Genomic DNA, 23,857 nt, shown 5'->3' with positions numbered 1-23,857 from the left:
CATTTTCAATTTTGATGTTCTTAATAGTAACAAGTTTTTTACCTAGCAAATATATTTTGTCCTTGATATTGTTATTCAACACATGCTCAGTTTCACTATTCAGTCTCACATTGTGATTGGCATCATGTTTGTTATATTTGTCAAAATTAAAATCATCAGTTAAAAACTTATCTAAATAGCAATTGTTGTTATTGCTGCTATTAACTCGATTCATTTTACCTACAGAATACTTGCGAACTGATTTTTTAACATAAGGGCTAGGTAATAAGTCTGTACCTTTATTTTTGTCCATGTGCGTTTTTGTACTAGCAGCATATGTCCTTGTAGGTAAAGTCCTCTTAGGACGAGCACCTAAGCGCTCGTTTTCGTCTCTTATTTGGAAGAGACTGAAATCAAACGTAAAGTCTTCCGAAAGGGACTTGCTGTTCCGTTCCCTCCTCTCATCATCTTTTCGTTGTTGAGTTATAATAAATATGTCCTCCGCTGGGCTGCCTTGCCCATTTGGAATCGCTATTTGTGTGCTGGCATCAATCCTTGATGTAGTCGAGGAGTTTAAAAGGTCGTGCCTGTCCATCCGTTCCTCACTAATGGAACTTGAAGTTTGTCTGCACCGCAATGAGTGTTTTGCTTCAATGCCGCCAATGGTAATGGAGCGTCCGACCAGCTCCATAAGTTTCGTCATCTCCTCCTTGAGTGCGCTGAGTTCAGCTCGAATCGAAACAAGCTCACCCTGGTCCAATAAAGCCTGTGCACCTTCGTTGTTCTCCATACCTGAAGATGTTAACAAAAACTTCCCACACGAACCGACAACTTAATAATTCCACAAGGACACTTCTGGTATATGAGCAGTTACAATAAATGCCACGGCTCGGACTCAGGAACTGAATACACAATTTTATTTACAAAACCAAAAATAAAAGTACGTTAAGCGCTTTCATCTGTCTCCAGACTTCTTCAGAACGTACATTTGAATGTTACAGCCAGTTTATATATCTCTCATCAACTGCCTTTTGGCGCCAAAAATAAATCATTGCAGTGCTAATTGAATGCTACATGAATATATTTATATAAATATGCCTTGATGTTACATAATTAATAACTTAATAACATCCCTAAAGATGAATATAAATATAAATATAAATATACAAATATACAAATATACAAATATATAATTGCTAAAATGTGCAATAATGTTTGCTGGTATAGGCTAACTAACAATTATTTCTCTATGCATGTAATCCTAAAATTCATATTTAAGGCTTATACAAAACTATTGCCCTACTGATGGGGGGATAACAGTCCAAAAGTGGGTGGAATAGTCTAGTAAGATTAATTCCAAAGCCAGATGCAACAATATGATTATTCAATGATTTTAGAAAGCTAAACAGCATTTCAAAATGTGACAGCTACCCAATCCCTAGGGTTGATGAACTAAAAAAAATGCTGGAAAAGGTAAAAGTCTTGAGTGTATTAAATCTAACAGAGATACTGCTAGATCCTTTTAATGGCTGAAACCAAAGACCTGTCAGTCTTTTAGCACAGTGAGCTTATTCCAGTAATACCAGTAATACCAGTATATTTCCCTTCAACTTGGGCTACACTGGGCTCTTGTGACCTTTCCGTGACTTATGAACAAAGTCATATGAGTATATATATCAGACATACACTCTCTTACCAAAATGATGTCCTGGGTTGGGAGGGTGGTCTGATGGTTAAGGTGCTTACCTTATAAACACAAGATGCAGGGTTTGAGACTCACAAGGGATAATTGGCTAGGCTTAAAATGGCTTGCAAGGGCAGTTAGCTTAGTACTAATCTATGAACCTATGAACCTATATCATTTCCTAACCTGGACTGATAGCACAGAGGTTAAGGTGCAGTATTACCAGCTAGTAGACTTGGGTTCAAAATCTGGTTGGGGCACAACCGGACACCAGTATCTGTGTGGAAGAAAGGCCTGCCAATCTACTTCTGTAATATACTTCAAGAACCATATGGGTCATGCCCATAGAGTTGTCATGAGCTGATTTCATCCTGAGAATACCTAATGTACTTTACCATATCCTAGCAGGTCACTCTCAATGTCCTTAGAATCTGTAGTTTCCTGGGTTGGTTGATGATCTACCCTTATTTATTTATTGCATTGTCGCCCCTTGACGCCATCCGGTTCGACTCTCAGCTAGAGCGTCTTCTGTGTGGCGACATGCATGAATGGGCGTACCTTCGTTGAAGGTTGTGCATCAGGGCTGGTAACTCGGCACATAAAAGTCAACTACCAATCATTAGCAGACCGGAGTTCTGCTGTGGTGACCCCTAACCGGGAAAAGCCGAAAGACACAAAACATTTGTTAATCAGGTTAGTCCAACTGGGCCCAGAGAGCCCCTTTTCAACGGACACCCAAGGAGAAAAGCTCCAGGAAAGTAATTAGTAAAAATAAGAAAAAAACCCTAACAATTCAAGTTGTAAGATACTTAACAGTACAAAAACAAAGAAATATATAAAAGGAATATTTACAAGGCAAAAGTACAGTATTTTGAGAACACAGTAGCAATATGTTTGAGAAATTTGGTTAGCATTTAGTTATAGTGGGATAATCATTGCAGTCCTCCATTCTTATGGTAGGAAGCCTGTTTTGTGGCTATAGTTGAAAAGTGACTCAAGTGTTCCAGACAGGACAAGTTTCAAGATATTTAGGAAGCATCCCAGGATATTGTAGGGGACCACTAAGGCTGTGTTTTTGGCCTTAGTGAGCACCTCCAGTACATGCTCCTTGTTAATAGTTGGGGAGTTGTGCTAGTAGGTATTTCATGGGTGGAGGCAGGGAGTGGGGGTTGTCTGAGCTGAATTTGAGAGCCAGTAAATTCGATATGTTGCTTTACTGAGTGAAGGTAGCACGACTGACCACCAGTTCAGCACAGTGGTGTTTGCTGCTTTTGAGTTGTAGAAGGTCTTGTGGTTGTCTTTAGCCTGTGAGGCTATCAACCTTGTAATTGGCCTTGTTGGAATTAATTAGTCCTCTTAGTTAACTGTGCAGTTTAATTACAGAGCTCCTATCATTGTTAGAGTTGCACTTCCTGATTTTAACCATGTCTTTTTTATTTTTTTGTTATATACCTTATTAAGGTTAGGATTCCATCTGTGTGGTTTGTTTTCAGAGTTTGTTTTGGGATTACTTCTAGTAGGTACAGCAGCCTCTATACAGCCATATATATGGTTATACAGGGTCTCAGAGGACAATTCTGCATAGGTTGCTGTGAACTCGGAGTTGGGAGGGGCAGTGAATTTTGTCAGACTATTGCTTAATAGAACGTAGTTTGCTTGGGAATAGTTCCTGACTGTTACAGAGTTTGCTGGGGTTACCAAGTTATTTTTTTTTTAAAAGGAGACAGCTTTGTAGTCCAATATCACCAGTGAGGATGTGACACTGTGACACTGGGGAGGATGCAGCATTCTCCCATACTGGTGAGCATGAGGTTCAGTACGTTAAAACCTCTGGTGGGTGTGTACACTATCTGGTCAAGCCGTGAAACAAATTATCATGGAAATGATCAACAAAGACATAAGCAGCCTTCAGATACTAGACCCATCCAAATTTGGCTTTGTCAAGGGAAAGTCGTGCCTACTACACCTGGTGGACTTCTTTGAGAAGGTCATCAAGACAATGGATGAGGGGAAAATGGTGCCTACTGCCTACCTGGACTTAGCTAAGGTGCTTGATAAAATATCCCACTAAGGGATACTTGACAAACTCACTGAACTGGGCATAACTCCCGATATAACTTGTTATATTACCAGCTGGCTCACAGACACTACCCAGGAAGTCAGGATTGGTGATATCACCACCACTAAGAGACCAGTTACCAACAGGGTACCTCAGGGTTCCATGCTGGGACCACTCCAATTTGGCATCTACTTCTCAAAGGCAAAGGCTAATGTCAAGGATCTTTGGCTGAAAAAGTATGCAGATGACTGCAAATTGGGAGCTATCATAGTATCTTCACATGAAATAAACATCTTACAAGAGGGCTTAACATGGACAGATGACAGGTGCCAAAGTCATGGACAAAACACAATGTCAAGAAATGCATTATAGTGCCTTTTGGGAAAACTGTCACCCAAGCTAATTACTCCATTGATAAAACATCCCAAGGGTTGACTTGACAATCAGGGATCAGGGAACATATGTAGACAGTAATCTGGCCATTGACCAACATTTAACCAAGTAGATGTCGATTAAAGGCCAACATCTACCCAGGTAGTAATAAAACAATTCTATGTCACCCAGCATATAAGTAGAGGCATTGCATCCAGGTCCAGGAAAATCATATTGTCACCTTATTCTGCCATTATCAGAACCATCATTGAGTATAATGCCCCCTTCAGCATGTACCTGAACAGACATATTCAACAGCTGGAATGGCCACAAAGGTTTCTTACCAGTAGAATCCAGGATATAAACACATTGTCTTATACAGATCATCTTGAAGCCCTATCTTTATACTCAGTCTCCTACAGGTCAGTGAGAGGCGATCTATGCTTGGCATACAAGGCATCTTCAGATCCAGCTCTGGTGAAAGTTTTGCATATCAAGAGGGCTTAACATGGACAGATGACAGGTGCCAAAGTCATGGACAAAACACAATGCCAAGACCCTGGAAATTACCGCCCCATTAGCTTGACAAGCCTTATCTGCAAAGCCATGGAGAGGATCATAATGGAACTCATAAATAAAGACATAGGGAACTTGCAGACTTTGGATCCAACCCAGTTTGGCTTTGTCAAAGGCAGATCCTGCCTCTTAAACTTGGTTGACTTTTTTGAGACAGTCACCAAGGCCATTGATGAGGGAAAGGCAGTCCATACAGCCTACCTCGACCTGGCACACAATACCCCACTCAGGTATCATCGAAAAACTCATCAGCTTGAATGTAAACCCATACATCACAAGATGGACAGAACCCACAGGGTCAGAGTTGCTGGAGCCATGTCAGACTCAAAGCCTGTCACAAGTGGTGTCCCACAGGGCTCAGTCCTGGGTCCACTCTTGTTCGGCATCTACTTTTCTGAAGTACAAGCAAACACAGGAGGGACAAAGTTTGCAGATGACTGCAACACATCTGACAGAGATATCCTCCAGAAGGGCCTCACAGAAACGGATAACTGGTGCCAGAGCCATGGCCTGAAGTTGCCAAAAATGCATAGTCATACCCTTCGAAAAACAAGGTTACCCCTAGCTACCATATAGGTGACAATCCACTGAGCACAGAAAAGTCATCAGGGATCTGGGGACCCAAGTTGACAGTAGTCTTCGTTTGACACTCATGTTGCTAAAGTAGTTAGGAAAACCTTCTATATCGCCCACCTGATCATGAAGGGATTCACATCTAGATCAAGGTAGGTCATCGTCCCCTGTACTCATCACTCATTAGACCTATGATTGAGTACAATGCCCTGCTCGAATGTATCTGACCAGACACCTGATGCAGCTTGAAAGGCCCCAAAAGTTCCTCACCAAAAGGATAAAGGTTCTCAAATATATATCTTCTGCTGCCCGACTGAAAGAACTCCAGCTTTATTCAGTCTCATACCGCTTGCTCAGAGGTGACCTGTGCCTGACATATAAGGCCATGTCAAACCCAGATTTGATGAATATGCTTCACCTCAAAAATCTAGATCCCTCAGAACCACAGGAGACTTAAACCTTGACACGGGTATAAATAGAGCCTGCTGGAGGGGCAGATTCATCACCCAGAGACTCTATGCTGTGGAACAAAATCCGGTACATGTGAGGCAGAGCACCTCGCTGGCCTTGTTCAAGAGGAATCTTGACCAATGGATGGGAGATCGCAGATATACCCCAGGGATTACTTCAGTGTCACTGCTTGACAGAGGCACAGAAAAATGATAGGCATAGTTTTTATTCAACTAAAGAAAGCCACATAACTATGGGCTAGGCTTATAAATGCCCTTGGGCAGATAGCCTAGTATGAACCTATGAACCTATGAACCTATATCCATAAAATGAACAACATCAGAACTACTAGATCTAATTATTTAAATTTTGCTTATGATAAGCTGGTGAAACAGATACAGTATGTGTCACAGAGGATCTCCATATTCTGGAACAGGCCACCCCTTCTTGTGAAGTATTGTCCATCACTAGCCCTATTTAAGCATAACCTTGACCAATGATGGGAAATTGGAAATTCATCCTGGTCTGGCTCCCATGTTTCTGACAGACAGAGGCAGACAGTAATGCTCAAACTAACATAGACCCCCCACACACACATAACCTCTAGAAACTTCCTTAATAGTATAACACTTCCAAATAACCTCCCATGATACATAGGGATACATTTGGGTTGGGTTGCATGGCTAGACATATAAAGGCCCTGGTGGTCGTTTGCCTATTATATACCTAAGAACTTATTTATTAATACATATATAAGACTGGAACTCTCATTTATCTGTGTTCCAAGTTGCACTAGACTCCAAGAGATGAACCTCCTTAACTACAAATGACTTCAAAAAGTTGGGTATGACAGAGGTAAAATATTTAGGCTATTTGATAGTAAAGGGAATTGTTAGGACCCAAATGGAAAAACTAAATGAAGCTGTAAGAAACTGACATACTCCTGACAAGCATAGTTAAATGGGGGCATTCATAAGGTGGGTATTATCAAAAATTACAACCTACTTTGTTTCAATATCCTGTTCCTCTTACACATTTTGCAAAATAAAAGATGTCAAAATAAAAGATGTCCTTAAGGTTAAGTGGACACTAGAGGCAAATCATATCTTTATCCAGCTGAAGAGAATACCTTTGCACTGAGTCTTTCAGCCTTTCCAGATTTTAGTGGGCCTTTTAAAATATATACTGATGCATAAGAGGTAAGCCTTCATGCAGTTTTAAAATTTACCTTTGATGAGGAATATTCCATATGCTTTCTGTGTTGAAAATTGAGTAGAGAAAAACCACCATCTATTCAGCTATTGAGAGGATATGCTTAGCAAGCAAGTGGGCACTATCTTCAAGAAAGTACTACCTTGTTGAGTTGTCACAGACCGTGGTTGAATAGACAGCAGGATGGAAACATAAAACTATATACATGGGCACCCTCCTTGCAGTTGTTTAAGTTTATGATGACATGCAGATCAAGCTTGATGCATCATAATGCAGATGGCCTGTCCAGGACTCATAGACCATACATTTGGTCTGCAACTAAGAGTTTTAGGCAGGAAACAGGTCATTTAAATATAATGCAGAGCTTCTCACTATAATGGCATACAAAAGAAATATAAGTAGTTTGAGAAAATGTTGCAACTAGAATTGCTGCCTTTTAAAAATGATGTAGCTAGTGTGAATACATGCTATAACTAGAACTGTTGCTTTAAATAGTTAGGTACCATCATGCGTTACACAGAGATAATTTCTGCATGATCCAGCTAATAGGTCTTTTATAGACCAGATTTAAAATTAAAAGTTGTATAAGAAGAGGGCTATAGCCCTACCAATTCAGAGGAGTTGGCATGTCTTAGATTGTGTGCCTAAAACAATGGTTCTGAGAAGTAGATTGAAGAAAGAAGAATCGCTGTAGATTATATCTTCCTACAAAGGAATCCTGAGTAAAGAGAGTTTACCTGTAAGGGCATATATAGAATAAACATTAATTCCTTCTGCAGAATGGAATTACAACACTTTGAAAGAAATATCCTATTCCATTGTTTATGGGACTTTGATGCTTTGAAAGAAGGAATTTTGTATAATTTTATTTGGTTATCACTACACAAATGTAGTTTTCTTTGGTGCTCTTGTTTGTATGAGAAGAGTCCACACCACTGAGTTTTCTTTTCACTTTACAATAAAACTGTGTTGATTTTGTCATCTTGGATAGGACATGGTTGATAGACCGCATTGCTTTGCCAAGGATGGTCTGCACCTGTCCCTTCTATGCTTTTGAATAATGGCACCTCTAGGGTTTTGAACACTGGCCATCCATGCTTTCAAACACTGGTAAAATGTATTTATTTTGTCAAGTTGGGAAGACATGGGTAACACATCATGTTGCTTTGCCAAGGATGGATTGCACCTGTCCCTCCCTAGGCTTTCGAAAACTGGCTAAAACTGTATCCACCCCCATACTGTCAACCTACTGACATAGCAAAATAAACTCCAATGAATATCAGGTTGTTACTACTCAATAACAGAATAACAGGAGCCTAAAAAAATACACTGCCTTCAAGCCCAGCTTACACTAGGGAATATAGACATCTGATCAGTTTAAGGAGCCACGGTTTAAAATGGAAGACAGTACCTCAGAAGTGTAAGGTTTCAGTACCTTCTACCCTTTCAGACAAGTAGCTCCACAGACAAGGGCTAAAGGTGGTTTCTCAATATACATCATTAACAAACACACCTCTGTGTTGGTCAAACAAGATGATACATTGGACTTCTTCCACATGCAGATCACCATGGATAAAATCCAGTACTTTATCCCAGCCAGCTATAGGTCACCCTCTATGCTCCAAGAATCTCACAATACATACTTGGACCTACTAAAGACACTTACAATCCAACCTAACACTCTTTTCATGAGTGACTTTAATTACCTCTCTATAAGTCAAGAATCCTAAGCAGTCTAAAATTAACAGGCACATAGATTCTTGGACTTTATAAATACAAACATCCTTAACAAAAAAGTGAAAATGCCCACTAGAGGCTCCAACATACTGGACCTCATACTCCCAAATATAGGAGAATGCTGCACCCGGCCATGTTTCATTCTCCCTGGTAAGCTCCGACCATAAAGCTGTCTCCATTAAAATCAAAACCAACTCTGTATCTATGGTAAAAACTGGTAACAGTTAGGATTCTTAGGAAATATTCCATGTCAAATTACCTTTCATTAAGTGATGGTTTCTCAAAATTCATTGTCTCTTCAAACACCAATAACACAGCAGCCTATGCTGAATTGCTGTCAAAAACTTTTTGCAACTATATCAATGGCTGCATAGAAACTGCTGTACCAACCAGAAGGAATTCAAAATGTATATATTCTGCCAATTTTTGCTTCTGCCTTATAACCTATTAGTTTCATACCATTGTGTTGTGAGACTGCAAAGAAAATATCAGCCATCTGTGATTGCCTGTATATTTTCTTTTTCATTTTCCTATGTTCAAATGTTCTTTAGAATCGATAGCTTTCATAAATTTCCACAACTTTAAAACTTTGTCTTGCCCTGGTATAAACTGTGTTTTTGAAGGACTAAAACACTTCTATTCATTAGTTCTGCCTGCTTTCTTTCTTCAAAAGTCTGCATATTAACTTCTCTTAATCTCTTTGTGTAAGACTTTGTACACCAACCATGTGTTTCAGTGTTGTTGCCCTCCTTTGAACTTCTTGTACACAGTCATTGCCCTTAAATTAATAATGTCTGCAGACCATGGTAAGTTTTCCAGTTATCTGTATAGAAAGGAAATAAAATTCTGTTGATGATGCCTCCCCTCCTGTATCTCAGTATTTTATCAGCTTTCTCTTCTGCTCTCATAAGCTGCTTGTTCAGTGTTATATCATATGATGTAGTAATGGGCCGAGCCTTTTCTGAATTTCCTTATTTGTTGCTGCCATTGCTTAATGTTGATTTGTGTACATTCTTTCTGAAATTTGTTGCACTCCAGAGGTATAATTTTGATATTTTTTTATTATGTTTTGGTGCTACATGTTACACAATTCCAGTTACGCCTAAATGAAGTATTAATTTGTGTTATTAGAAAAATGACGGAATTTTCTTTTATTCTTATTGTAATGCCACTATTAAAGACTATGAAAAAAAACCCTGGCCTCTACTGATCACTGTGATGCTTTTCATTTCTAATATCATATTTCAGAATAAAGACCCTCTGTGCCCTATTACTTTGTTAACCTGTAACCTAGCCACAAGACTGGAACCCATTTTAATATGCCTAATATGCTCTTTAACCTACTTAAATACAAACTTTTAATGTTTGGTGGTTATTGCTTGCCAGATGCATCATTTTGCATTTTATTTCAGTTTTTGCAGCAGCAAAGGTCCTTTTTGATATACAGTCTGTCAAAGGTCAGTACAACAAAACTCATTTCATCAAGGCCAGTAATTCCGTAAGTGATTTTAGCATATCTTGAGGGCTGTGACCTCAGAGTTTGTAATGTCAGTCACACTGTTCCCGGGAACAGAGACACCTACAGTAGAAAGGGGATTGTTGAAATTGAGTGAATTTCCTTTTTGGTCGGCTGGTCATAAATGAAAAGGTTTCACATTAAAAAATACACACTCAAACAAACCGTGTCGATTTCCTTCACGTTCTGCTGTGCTGTCATTTATATAGAAATTGAAAACAACAAACCCTCTTGAGACCCCTGCAGTTTTTTTGCTAATAAGCTTCTTTTACTCTGAGTGTAATTTATTTCCTATCGTGTACTGTATTGTTTTGTTTGGCTACTCTTTTCCCTTTGCTATCACCTTATGACCCACTCCATGGCTGTCTTTTCTGTTTCCTAACTTTTCTGCAATACAGTGCCAGGCGTCTTGCTGATACTTACATATGTCATTTCTCCAACCCCCTTCTGGTTTGCCAGGCAGGTTATTAAGTCACAGAAGTTAATTACATTTTAAACTAATGACTACTCCATTTTCAATAAATAACATACTTTCCTATCAGAAAAAGTGTAAAAAGAGAATTGGTTAAAAGCCAATGTCCTTCATTACACTTTATTAAACTAGTACCTTGGTATCAGCCTTTGTAAAAATTAAGCACATTTCTTACACAAGCTTGCTATTTAACCAGATTTGACATGCTTAGCCAATTATTAAAAACTAAGAATTAACAAACAATTTATTTATCTTAATTACTTAACTTCTAAACGATGAGAGCAACTAAAACAAACATTCTACCTATGACAATTTAGTGTGGCTGCCTCTGTGGTTCAGTGTGACATTTGCTGGTGCAAGCAATGTCTTTTTTCACAACAAACGTCTTTCCCATTTAACAAAAAACAGCTACTGTGGCAATTCATAACAAACATAAAGCCTGATAATGGAACTTGCCCTACTTTGCACTTGATTATATGCGGTGCAGAAATCTAATTGTATAAGTGAAGCGGTTTAATCATACCTCTCAACTGTTCAGATTTTTGTAGAATGTCCAGACTTCTGGATCACATTTTGGTCTGTTCCTCATACAATTGTGGTTTTCTGGAAAATTAGTTGGATGATCTGAGGACTGAAGCCAATAAATAATGTTATATATTTGAGTTTCAGACTTCAAATCCTTCAGTAAATGTATATCAAAACAGACCCTGCTACTCTAGAAACTTATGTTTATAACAGCAATATTTAAAATATGTCCCTATTTTTGGGCCTTTGTCCCTCTGTTTTGTCAGATTTTGTCCAGATTTCTTGCGCTAGGAGGTTGAGAGGTATGAGTTTAATTCTCTTTAAGGTTGAAACCATGAATATTGTGTTACATTAACAATTCAATAGGAAAGGAAAATTCTAACCCTGGTCTGGAGAATGAGCCATCTGCCCCTTCCCTCATGCAGTCCATGCAGTTGTCATTGCCAGTTACCCAACAATGAGTCACTGGGCAGTTGCGTACTGGGATTTTACCCAAGAGCAGTTTCCCTTTCAGCTAGGAAACCACCATGAAGTTGCTTTGTAAACATGCAAGCATCCAGGGCAGTACAAACCAGGAGTCAACTATTGTACTAACAACTTAAGACGAAATGAAAACTCTGTACATTCCCTAGAGATTGAACCCAGGCACCCCTCCCAGGCACGCGCATGCATGCGCACACACACACACACACACACACACACACACACACACACACACACGTACCTAACTGTTCAGAGACACTTTGTTGGGCTACTGGTAGTGACAACCATCCAGAACATGGGGGCAGAGTTCAAGGGTCAGAGATTTACTTTCCTTTTGAGCTGTTAATATATACATATATGTGTGTCTGTCATGCCCTTTTAGATGCAAAGTAGTGCTGACAAGGGTGCAGTGCCCTGCTACCTTCCACTTATGCTCTGTTAGTGAGTTCATGATTTTCTTCTGTAAGAATGGTAAGATTGACAAACTGGTAACTTTTGGTATCTATCTTTTTCCAGTCTTGTGAAGTGGAATTATGTTTTCTCTTTCCCTGCCCTCAGGAACTTTACATTCCTCCCATGATTTGTTCCAAAGAATGCTTACTTAGATGTATTATTTGTTATTTCTAGACTTGTCAAAATATAACAAATGCATCAAACCTGTTTGCTAAGTTTAGCATAACTTTTGAAGTTCTTTTATCAATATTTTCTCTGAGCAAGAAACACTAGTATATTTTACATCATGTTATGCCTTCTTAATAGATGCAAAAACACTACCCCTTAATACGTTTGAGGAGATGTAATAACCACTCAGATTTCATTGCAGCAACACTTTGAATATTTTAATTAAAGACAGATTACTATCTAGTCTGTTGTTTTTAAAGGGATAATGCAGTTTTGCTTCCAACCTACAAGCCTTGGTATGAACAGGCTAAGGGATGTTGTATAACCTTTAAATTATACTTTTTCCTAGGAGAAGGTACAACTATGTCCTACTTGTTCAGTTTGACTTGAAATTCCTCATAAAATGTATATCTCTTGATCTTTTTTCCACATCACAGTTCATAGTTGTGACCTCAGCATTCTCACGAACATTCATAGGTTCATAGATTAGTACTAGGCTAACTGCCCTTGCGAGCCATTTTAAGCCTAGCCAATTATCCCTTGTCAGAATCAAATCCTGCACCTTGTGTTTGTAAGGCAAACACCTTAACCATTAGGCCACCCTCCCAACCATTCATTTTATCATTCATTGGATACTATTACATTTGTCAGCTTTACACATCAAGCCTTGAACAAGGCTTATTTCTTGAAGAAAAAGTAAGGCTGCAGTGGCATCTTTTCTAATGATTGTTGCTTGGTCCAGCCTTTCATTGTCATGACTTTTGATAGTTGAATGCTTATGTGAGGGTCACACCCCTGAAATTAATTTAATTTGTTTTATTGGTGACTGTGTGTTATCCAAAGAGTTTTAAGTTCTAGCATTCAATCTGCTCCTTGTGAATCTCCTGTCCTATTTGATCTAGACAACATAACTGCTATGTGTTGTTTTATTTCTCTTTATTTGCTTTCATATAGTAGTTTTATAGCCTAAGTAATGTCCAATACCTGTAGTCTTGGATATACCTGAATATCATTTTCTAGGGTTTGATTGGGTTTGTTACTGAACAGATTTAGTCTAGATATATTAATGACATCTCTTACACACATATGCTGTTGCAAACAGTCCTTTGTTTCCATTTGATCATATCTCTTTTGTGAATCCTGAAATGTTGTTGACCAATACACATCTTGTCTTTTCTCTCAGAAGTGCATAGCTCCCATGTTGTTTTTATTCTCCTCTACTTGAAACACAACTGGCTTATTAATAATATTTTAGTCTTACAGCATCAGAGGCACACTTTTAAAATGCTGCAATACCCTTTTCTTGTAGATTTCATGGCTACATTTTCTAACAGGTTTTCAGAGAGGTAATGTCTGTACAGCCTATGCCTCAGCTGTATGATTCAGCTCATCACTAAATGGTCAAAAGGACCCTGGTAAACCAGAAACTTCACTAAGCATAATACTTTAAACCTCCTTTGACAGAGGATCATGGGAAATATGTGAATGATCCCTTAAGGACACACTAGTGTTTCACTACATCGCATCTAAATGCCAACTGACAGTTTACTTTTTGTAGGTTTTCATATGTGAACTTTTCACTTCTTTTTTTGTTCATATTTGGGAAATTTTGCTGTCACTCTAATGCTATGTACATCAGATTTTGTTAAAAGCTGATTGTTTTCAGTGACTAGCCAAACTATGTTCTTATGTTGCCTGTTGATCCATAAAAAATTAAAGCATGTCACATCTATAGCTAGAGGATTTGGCTTTATTTTCTTGAATGCCCCATTAATAACTTATAAAAAGTTACCTCTTACTATGAGTAGTTTAAACAGAATGTTTCAGAAAGTTAATAATGCCTGCTGGAAATGTAAGCAGAATTTAGGGGGTAATTGGCAACACGTTTAGAGTTCTCCAAGAATGGATACGTTTTGATTGTATCTTGAAGTTTTAGTCCAAAATGTATTGGGGTACCAATGAAGTTTGCCACAACTAGAGTGTTATTTAAGCTAGGTGAGAAATCTAGAAACACTGATGCATGTTATATTATTAGTAGCTTCAGTTTTATTGGTCACTATAAAAATCATAACTAGAAAACTGTAAACAGAAGAGGAGCCCAAAATACAAGATTTTTTGACCATCATGACAGAAGTGAAGGAGGCTGAAATGCAAACCTAGGGAAGGCAGGAAATAATTCACACAAAAGGAAATGGGAGAGTTAGGGGAAAATGTGGAAGATAAGAGGGAAAAACACTTGTTCATAGGTTCATAGGTTCATAGGTTCATAGGTTCATAGGTAGGTACTAGGCTTTCTGCCTGAGGGCATTTATAAGCCTAGCCAGAGCGTGTCGGCTTTCGCCACCCCATTGATTAACTAACTGAGCCTCTGTCAAGCAGAACCAATGGAGTGATCCCAGGGGTGTATTTTCTGTTACCCATCCACTCGTCAAGGCTTCTCTTGAAGAGTGTTAGTGAGGGGCTCTGCCTAATGTAGTTAGGAATTTTGTTCCAAAGCATGGGGAGTCTCTGTGACAGGAATCTATCCCTCCAGCATGTTTTATTTATTGTTGTGGTGAGGTTTAGCTCACTAGAGCTCGTGGCTCGCAGTGACTTGGATTTCTTTAGGTGGAGCATGTCCATCAATTCTGAGTTGGACATGGTTTTGTAAGTCAGGCAGAGATCACCTCTGAGTAAGCGATATGCCACTGAGTACAGCTGGAGTTTTTTCAGTCGGGCTGCATAGGACATATGTGTGAGGCCAGTAATCCTCTTGGTGAGGTGCTTTTGTGGTCTTTCCAGCTGTTGGAAGTGTCTTGTAAGGTACATCCCAAATGGGACATTGTACTCTATGATGGGTCTGATGAGTGACGAGTAGAGGGGCACTATAACCTCTTTATTTCTAGATGTGAACCCCTTAGTAATTAGATGGGCCACATAGAAGGATTTCCTAACTACTTTGGCAATATGATTGTCAAAGGAGAGATTACTATCTACCTCTTCTGTATTAAGGAGGCTGCCACCTATGTGGTAATTCGTGGGTGTTTTGTTTTTCCCAAACGGGATGACTATGCATTTTTTGGCATTTAGCTTGAGGCCATGACTTTGACACCAGGTGTCTGTCTCAGTAAGGCCTTTATGAAGGATGTCCGTGTCAGCCAGAGAGTTAATTATGGCTCCCAGTTTGCAGTCATCGGCAAACTTGGCTAGCCATAGTCCTCCTGTGTTTGCCTGTACTTCTGAGAAATATATGCCAAACAGTAGGTGTCCCAGGACTGAGCCTTATGGGACACCACTTGTGACTGGTTTAGAGTCGGACCTGGAGCCCGCTATTCTTACCGTGTGAGTTCTGTCTGTAAGCCAGTTGGCAACCCATCTTGTGACGTAGGGGTTTATGTTCAGACTGGTGAGTTTTTCTATAATACCCGAGTGAGTAATGGTGTCGAACACCTTGGTGAGATCAATGTAGGCTGTGTGAACCACCTTTCCCTCGTCTATGTTTTATTGGCAAACAAGCAGAAGTTCAGATTAACGTAACATGGTGATGCATAGGGGACTATAGGAATAAAAATAATGGAAGTCAGCAATATAAAGATTGCAAACACTTTCTTTCATAATACAAAACAACATTTTGTTATTTCTGATACTGGATGTGCTCAGTGGTATAACAGCTTATAGAAATAATAACCTTAGCAACTATCTCATTAAAGCCTATAGCACCTTGTTTGCATTCTTCCAGTTAGCATCCATAGAGCCATATGATGTCCAGACCTTTTTTGGGTCCGACTTTTGTAACTAAGTAAGTTTCCAGTTAATAATAGTATTAGAAAGAGCAAGGAATTATTAGCAAACTGACTCTAAGATTGTTAAACTAAGTTGTCTGACAGTAGAGAACGTAGCCACTGTTTGCCACTTATCACTCATATTTATGTTCATATTTACACATCTGAGAGACCTAGATGCTATGGAGGGTATGATGTGAACTATCATGGTGTGAGACAGGGACGTTCATTGTCAATGTCCACTTACATCACACTGTACTGAATATATTGTTAGTTGTTTGTCAGTACTCATGAAAAAAAAACAATCGTTTCATATGTACTTAATACTTCAAAAACAAGTGACTTACAAACTATTATGTGGCATCATGTGAAACCTTAAATGTTGTTGAATAAAACTGCCATTGATATTTGCACTGTAACTTGCATATATTGAGAGATATTCAATTTTACTTGTATTGATAATTATACATTTAAGCATATGTTTTCAAATTTCTGAAAAAAAGATCTCAATAAACATGCACTCAGGAAGTAATATCTTTGCTGTCGTGAAAAGTTTATGTCTGGTTAACAAAAGTATCCTACCAATATATGTCTAGGTTGTACAGTTTTCAAGCTATGGCAATTTCTTTATGAAAGTTTATCAAAACATATAATACTGGGTTTATGTGGATTATAATATATTATAGTATTTATGGAAAGACTATGACTGCACTGACTAGTATCATAAAGAACAGTGCTGCTATTCGTAAAATGTTAATAGCTTCTGTTGTTCACAAAATATATATTTTTGTTGATCTTTTTTTGCTTTTTAAGTTGATTTTTTTCAGAAAATATTCAGAATACATAGATGTGTGCAGGCTAATGGGGATGTGATACTATATAGGTTTTAGGTCGAAAAGACCAGGTAACCAGAGCATATCTTGAGTTAAGCAAGCATGAGGTTTGAACACTATGGTATATATTCTGTGAACAATTGAAAAAAACAAATTCCATTATATTCAGAGACTTTAACTATCCCTAAACTTCCTGAAACCAATAGTCAACAAACCCCACTGGAGGGCGTACTATTCTCATTTTAGTCCTCACAAAAATAACCACTTCATGTGCTATGTGCCCTGGTATATCCTTCCTCAGTTATTTTACCTTGAACTATAAACTTGTCACTTTAACCTTCAAAATGTCTAAAGCCCCTGCATCAAATAGATAAAGAACCAAAAAAACAAAATTCAATTCCACGATAAAATATCTTCATCATGATCATCCATTAAATACTAAATGCTAAGAACATTTTAGTGAGTGAATAAGCAACAATTAGCAATTCATTAAGCAATCAAAAAACCAATAAATTATAAAATAGAACAATTTGTGAAAGAAAAAGAAGCATGAACTGTTTAAAGGGACAGACAGGTAGGTATCAAATATTATCTCAATGAAGTAAATGAAATGGTAAGAATTTAGATGTAATTATGTATTTCTGTATTAACCACTGTAGATGTTGTTAACGAGTTTATATTTACTAGAGATTTGAATTAGTATATTCAGGAAAAACATATACATATTTCGTTTACACTTTGACAGCTGCCATCCCGCTTTATCAAACAACAAGTATTGGAATGAGAGTGTTAAAAACTTATGAGTATAACAGACTTGTGACTTTATTTTTGTGACTTTAATTATTAGTAAAAGGTTGAATTTAAACAAATTTATACATTTATACAAACCTATTATTTTACACAGATACAAAAGTTGATACATCAGAATCAACTGACACTTTTATGACACTTTCAAATAGATTTCATGAGATATATCAATATTGTATATTAGATTGGAAGCATGGATCTGACAGTGTGAACAGAACTTTCACACTTTTTGGTGAACTAGGTAAAATTACTTAATAAAAAGGATTGAAAAATCTGTTTTGAAAAATGTTTAATAATAATATCAGTAAAAAAAAAAAGAAGATGAGTAAATGTGGTGCATGTGTTGTTGTAGATTTATATGATGGTCATACATCTCCATTTTCTAATTATGGGAGACTATTAGGATGTCCAGGCCACTGTAACTGTAACTCTGCTATGGTTGTTTATGCCATTCTTGTTTTGGTCAAGTCTTATCTATTAAAAGTTTTTTTGGTGTGACCAGGATCCAAGGTTTGCTGAAATTATTTGCTTATTGGTGCTTTTGGCGTTTGGATAAAGCCCCTGCATCAAATATCACTGAATTTGAGGATTTCAGATGTACAAACCTTATCCAATTCTATGATGGCATTTCAAAATGCATTAATGGTAGCATTCTCTCCAATGTTGATACAACAAATAGCTTTACAAAGGATTTGTACACCCACTTAGATAAATGTGTAGAGTTGGCAATCCAACCGAGAAAAACTATAATGGGCATTTCTAAAAACAAACACCAGAATGGTCCTACAACACAAATAAACTTTACAGCAAAAGGAAAAAACTCCCTAAATAATACAGCAGATCCAAAAAAAATGCTAATATCAAAGATAGTATCAAAATATAAACTATTGAGTCTACTAAAACAACCAGCCAATTTATGCCATTATCTGAAGCTAATGATATTTATAAATCCTTCTTTAGGTACATTCAGAAACTAGGGAATAACACACAGCATTGGTCTTGGCTTATTCAAAATGGTACTACATATTAAACAGGCATTCCCAATATACTAGCAAAGACATTCAGTGCTAACTTGCCTCAGATTTTTATCCAAAGTCCACAAATTACTGAATCCCTTAAACTCTCTATTATCACAAAGGAACATGCACTGAAAGTACCTTCTATGACCAAAACTACTTATGCCATGGTGTTTGACAACATAGCTGGATGTTTAATAAACAGTGGCAAGCATGGTGTTTCAGAGACACTTCTCAGACTGTTTAAGTTTATAGGCAGGATTTGTCTTTCAGGTTTGGTGCAGTGCAGTAGTGAAACCCCTCCACATGGATGACCCTGCCACCAACCCTGGGAACTATGGACCCATTTTTCTTCTGACCATCATCTGTAAAGCCATGGAATGTATTATAACAGACCTTATAAACTATGATATCAAAAATCTCATAAGGTTTGACACCCTGTAGTTTGGCTTCATCAAAGGAACATCCTATCTAAAGAATCCGGTGAACATTTTCAGCACAGATTAAGCTAATTATTGAGTATAATGCCCACTTTGAGATGCACCTCATTTTAAAAAAAATAGTGAGATCCAAGAGGTCCCAAACTAAGACTACTGTAGTCTTAAAGACCTTAAACTAAGAAGTAAGGCTGGATGTACTCTCCTTTTGTTCAACTCTTTATAGGTTCATAGGTGGTTCCGGGCTATTGACCTGAACATCTTTATAAGCCTAGCCATGTGTACCCAATATAATACTAGAGAAACCCAATATACAGGATCTTGCCAAAACTCGAGATCTTAGTTAGCAATGACTGCCCATATCTAGGAGGGTCATAAGTGAAATCCCTGGCAGAAATTTATGGTTTCCCATCTAGTCATCCAGACTATGCTTAAACAGGGTCATAGAGGAGCTCTGTTTTATGTGAACTGGCAACCACTGAAAGACACATGTGTCACTCCAGCAGGTCCTATTTATGTCACAGGCCAGGTTAAGTTCCCTGGAGTGGGTGACCCTTGCCCCATTTGACTTGTGGATTTGCAGCATTTCCATTAAGTTTGGATCCGAGATTCCTCTATAAGTCAGGCACAAGTCTCCTGTAAGTAGTCTGTACACTACTGAGGACAGTGATGGTGACTTCAGTCTGTCAATGTATAACATGTGCTGGAGCCCCTGAATTTTCTTGGTTAGAAATCTCTGAGGTCTCTCAAGTTGCTGCAAGTGGCTAGTAAGGTACATACCAAAGGGAGCACTATACACAATTATTGGCCTGATTAGGGTCGAGTACAGGGGAGTTGTGACCTTTTTTGCTCTTGAGGCAATGTCTTTGCTAATGCTTTCCTTACCACAGTAGACACATGGTGGTTAAAGTTTAGGTTACAGTCAGCTTGCATTCCCAAGACACTTACTACGGAGTTGTTACTTAGGTTATTATTATTTAGATGGTAGTCTGCAGGGATATTGTTTTTACCAAATGGGTGATAATGCATTTTTTAGCACTGTGTTTGAATCTATGGTTTTGGCACCAGTCACTGGTTTGTGTAAGTCCCTCTTGAAGTGTATTGACATTGTTTGGGGATTCAATGACTGCACCTAATTTCCAATCATCAGCAAAATTAGTCAGCCACAACCCCCGTTTTGGCCTGAACATCTTATAAGTATATTCCAAACAATAGGGGGCCCAGCACTCACACCTGTGGAGCCCCACTGGTGACAGGTTTGTTGGTTGAGGTAAAGTCTCCAACTTTTACTGAGTGTGATCTGTCATTGAGCCAGTTAGCAGCCAACTTGATGACATAAGGGGTGATATTTGACTGGGGAGAGATTATCAATGATGCCCAAATATGGAATTGTGTTGAAGGCCTTGGCTAAGTCAATGTAGGCTGCATGCACAGATCTGCCTTTGTCTATGGCTCTGGTGATGTTTTTGAAGAAGTCAACCAGGTTTAACAGATATGATCTACCTTTGCCAAAACCAAACTGTGTCAGATCAAGGGTTTGGAGTTCACATATATCCTTATTTATAAGGTCCATGATGATTTGTTCCATGGCCTTACAGATAAGGCCAGTTAAGCTTGAGTCTGTAGTTCCCAGGGTCTATTTCTGTATCCCCTTTATGAAGGGAGATGATGTTGCTGTTTTCCATTCAGTAGGAACAAAATCCATACTCAGGCTGTGGTTGAAGAGAGTACCTAATGGAGTTGGTAACTCTAGTTTTAGGCTATTTAAAATGCAACCTGGAATGCCATCCGGTCCCATAGATGCTGTGTTTTTGGCCTTGAAGAGAGCATTAATGACTTGCTCTTGCAAGATGGGGGAGATGTAGGAATGCTTTGTATAATGTTTGGAGGAGACAAGGGGGTGAAACTTTCACCAAACCTGTCAGCTAATAGGTTAGCTAGTTTTGCAGGATCAGTGTGCGTGATGCCATCCACAGCTAGTTCAGTAGACATCTGGGTCCTGCCTTTTAGGTTACAGATATAGCTGAAGAATCCTTATGGTTATCTTTAGCTATGGTCACTAAATTTTGTTTTTGAAGTTGCTCTTAGAGGATTTTACAAGTTGTCTTATTTGTCTGTTCAATCAGAGGAGGGTGCTTTTCCAGTGCTGGGACCTCTCTTTTTTATTCTTAAACAGTGACTTCTTCCTCTTGTTGTATAACTTCTTAATGCTAGATGTCCACCAGGGAGGCTTGTTTTTAATTGAGAATCTTATTTTGATTCTATCAGGTATAGGAGTATCAATGCATTTGTACATGTGATTGTACAGGGCATCTGTGTATACCTTAGTATAGTCGTCAATGCCATCTGTAAGAATAGGAGCTTAGAAATTATTAATGCCATCCCTTAGGAGGGTATAATTAGCTTTGGTGTGACATTATTTGGCCTAATTTCACCTAAGAGGGGTTCAGCTACTTCAAATGTGACTGATTTGTGATCAGATTTAACCAGTGAGGGTCCTATACTCGTGGTGGTGCAATGGTCACCCATGTTGGTGAGGACTAGGTCGAGAATATTTGAGTCTCTTGTGGAGTTGCATGCTATTTTTTCCAGGCCATTAGTGTTAACAAAGTCCAGGAACCTTTGTGTGAGCATGTTGGTACTCATATAAGTTTCCCAGTCAGTGGAGGGATAGTTAGAATCACCCACGACTAAAGTGCTTGGTTGTAATTTGATTGTCTCAAGTAGGTCCAAATAAGCAGCGTGGGTATCATGGTTCATTGAAGGGGATCTATAGCTAATGATGACTTGAAAGGGGTCTTATCCACAGTTAGCTGAACTTGGAGTAACTCCATGGAGTTTTCCTGTTTAACCAGTCTAGAGGTGTATTTATCTTTAATGAAGATAGATATTTCTCCTCCTTTGGTTCTCACACATTCATTTTGTGGTCTGAAAGTGTGGAAGGAACTGTAGCCTTGCAAGGCCAGGGTATTCTCTTCAGCCCTGAACCAAGTTTCTGTGACTGCACAGATGTCAACATCCTCCAAGGAGAGGAGTGCTTCCAGAGAGTGCAGTTTCTGATTTAAACTCCTAGCATTTAGCAGCATAACCTTTGATTCATTTGTGAGTGATATTTTCTCATCGGAAACTTTGTTTTTAAGACCTTACCTAAAAAGACACTATGGATGAGGCAAGTGCCTTAGCCAATATCTGAATGTCTAGAGGTGACTGGTGAAGACCATCTCTGGCAAAGCAGCATGGTCTATCAACCATGTCATCCCAGGCTGACAGAAACTGAATCCCCTAAGAATGACACCAGAAACTAAGCCAATTGTTGAAGTCAATCATTTTTGTTTACATTGTGGTATCATCCTAGGTGATGGTAAAATGCTACTCAAGGCTAGGAACATACCAGCCTGGGGCACATATTCAGAGCTCTATCATGTCTCTCTTCATATGGTCCAGTGAGGTATGTCTCAAGTCATTCACACCAACATGAACTATGATGGAGTTATAACAGTACTTGTTGTTGAGAGACTTGAGTGTATGTGTGATCTGACGGATCCTGGTACCTGATAGACAGCTAACCATAGCCTTCTTTCCCTGCTTGTTGAGTGGGACATCTCAGAATGGAGTCACTTATGACTAAAAAAAATTGGTTTAGATCTGCTTTGCCTTAGGGGCTTTTTGGTGAGACACTGATGCTTGTGTGTTTCTGTGTATTCAGTGCTGTAAGTGCTGTATTAGTTGTAGAATGTTTGTGTTTGGAAGGTCTCGAGTGTTTAGGTAGGTTTCTGGTGAGTAGCTCCGCATATGATGGTTTGTGTGTCAAGTGCCTCATTTGTGAAGGAGGTGAAGTATATGAGCTGACAGCCTGTTCAGGGTTACTGTTCTGTACGTGACAGAACAAGGATTCCAGATTCTTAGTATAGATGCATGTTTCACAAATTATACTTGAGTGATTTAGGCATAGAGGGTTGTCAGTGTACATGAGGCAGTGGTATACTGCCTCAGGATACTCATGTCAATCAGGCTGGTAGCAGAAATGGAAGGAAACTCACCATCCATAATGCTAGGTTAAATCCTGTTTTCACAGTGGGGAGAAAACATGGAGTGATATGGTATAACTGGGTGCTCTTAGTGGGGTCTATACTAATGGAGAGCTCTATAAATAGTCTATACTAGTGGAGATTCTCTAAATGGTGTGAGGCAATTGTAGATTTGGTGGTTTTGGGACTGCTTAAAGGGCAAAAGTGCACCTGAGGTGCTCTCCGAGCAGCGAAGTACAATTTAAGGTCTTCTCGACTGGATCATGGGCAGTTACTATAGGAAAATTTATCTACTGAAGTTTTTGCATCGATAACCGCCACTGCTTACCCTCACTGTGTAGTAGTGTGTGATGGTGCACAGTGGTGCGCTACGTGTAAATAGATGAATACAGCAGAGCAGTGGCTGGTGGCTCTGTGGAGCTGTGTTAAAACAAGCAGAAATCCGTGCAAATGCAGGGCTTATGTAGCAACAGTGAGTGCACTAAATTAAACAATTTAACCAATAAAAAGCTCAGAACTGAGCCCAGTGCCAGCAACCTTCAATCAGAGTGTCCTAACTGCACTCTCCTGCCACAAGAGTGCAGGGGACCCTCTCCAACAAAAGATAGCCTGGTTTAGTGCTCAATTTAACAAACAGAACCAGATACAGCAGGTCTGAATCTAGTCTATGATACAGCAGACAAATCATGCAACAAATCAGCAAGAACAGTGTTAAA

The sequence above is a fragment of the Protopterus annectens genome, chromosome 11.part0 (genome assembly GCF_019279795.1).
Source record: "Protopterus annectens isolate FY-2018-M chromosome 11.part0, PAN1.0, whole genome shotgun sequence".
Lineage (NCBI taxonomy): Eukaryota > Metazoa > Chordata > Ceratodontiformes > Protopteridae > Protopterus > Protopterus annectens.
Note: the sequence above shows the minus strand (reverse complement) of the source record.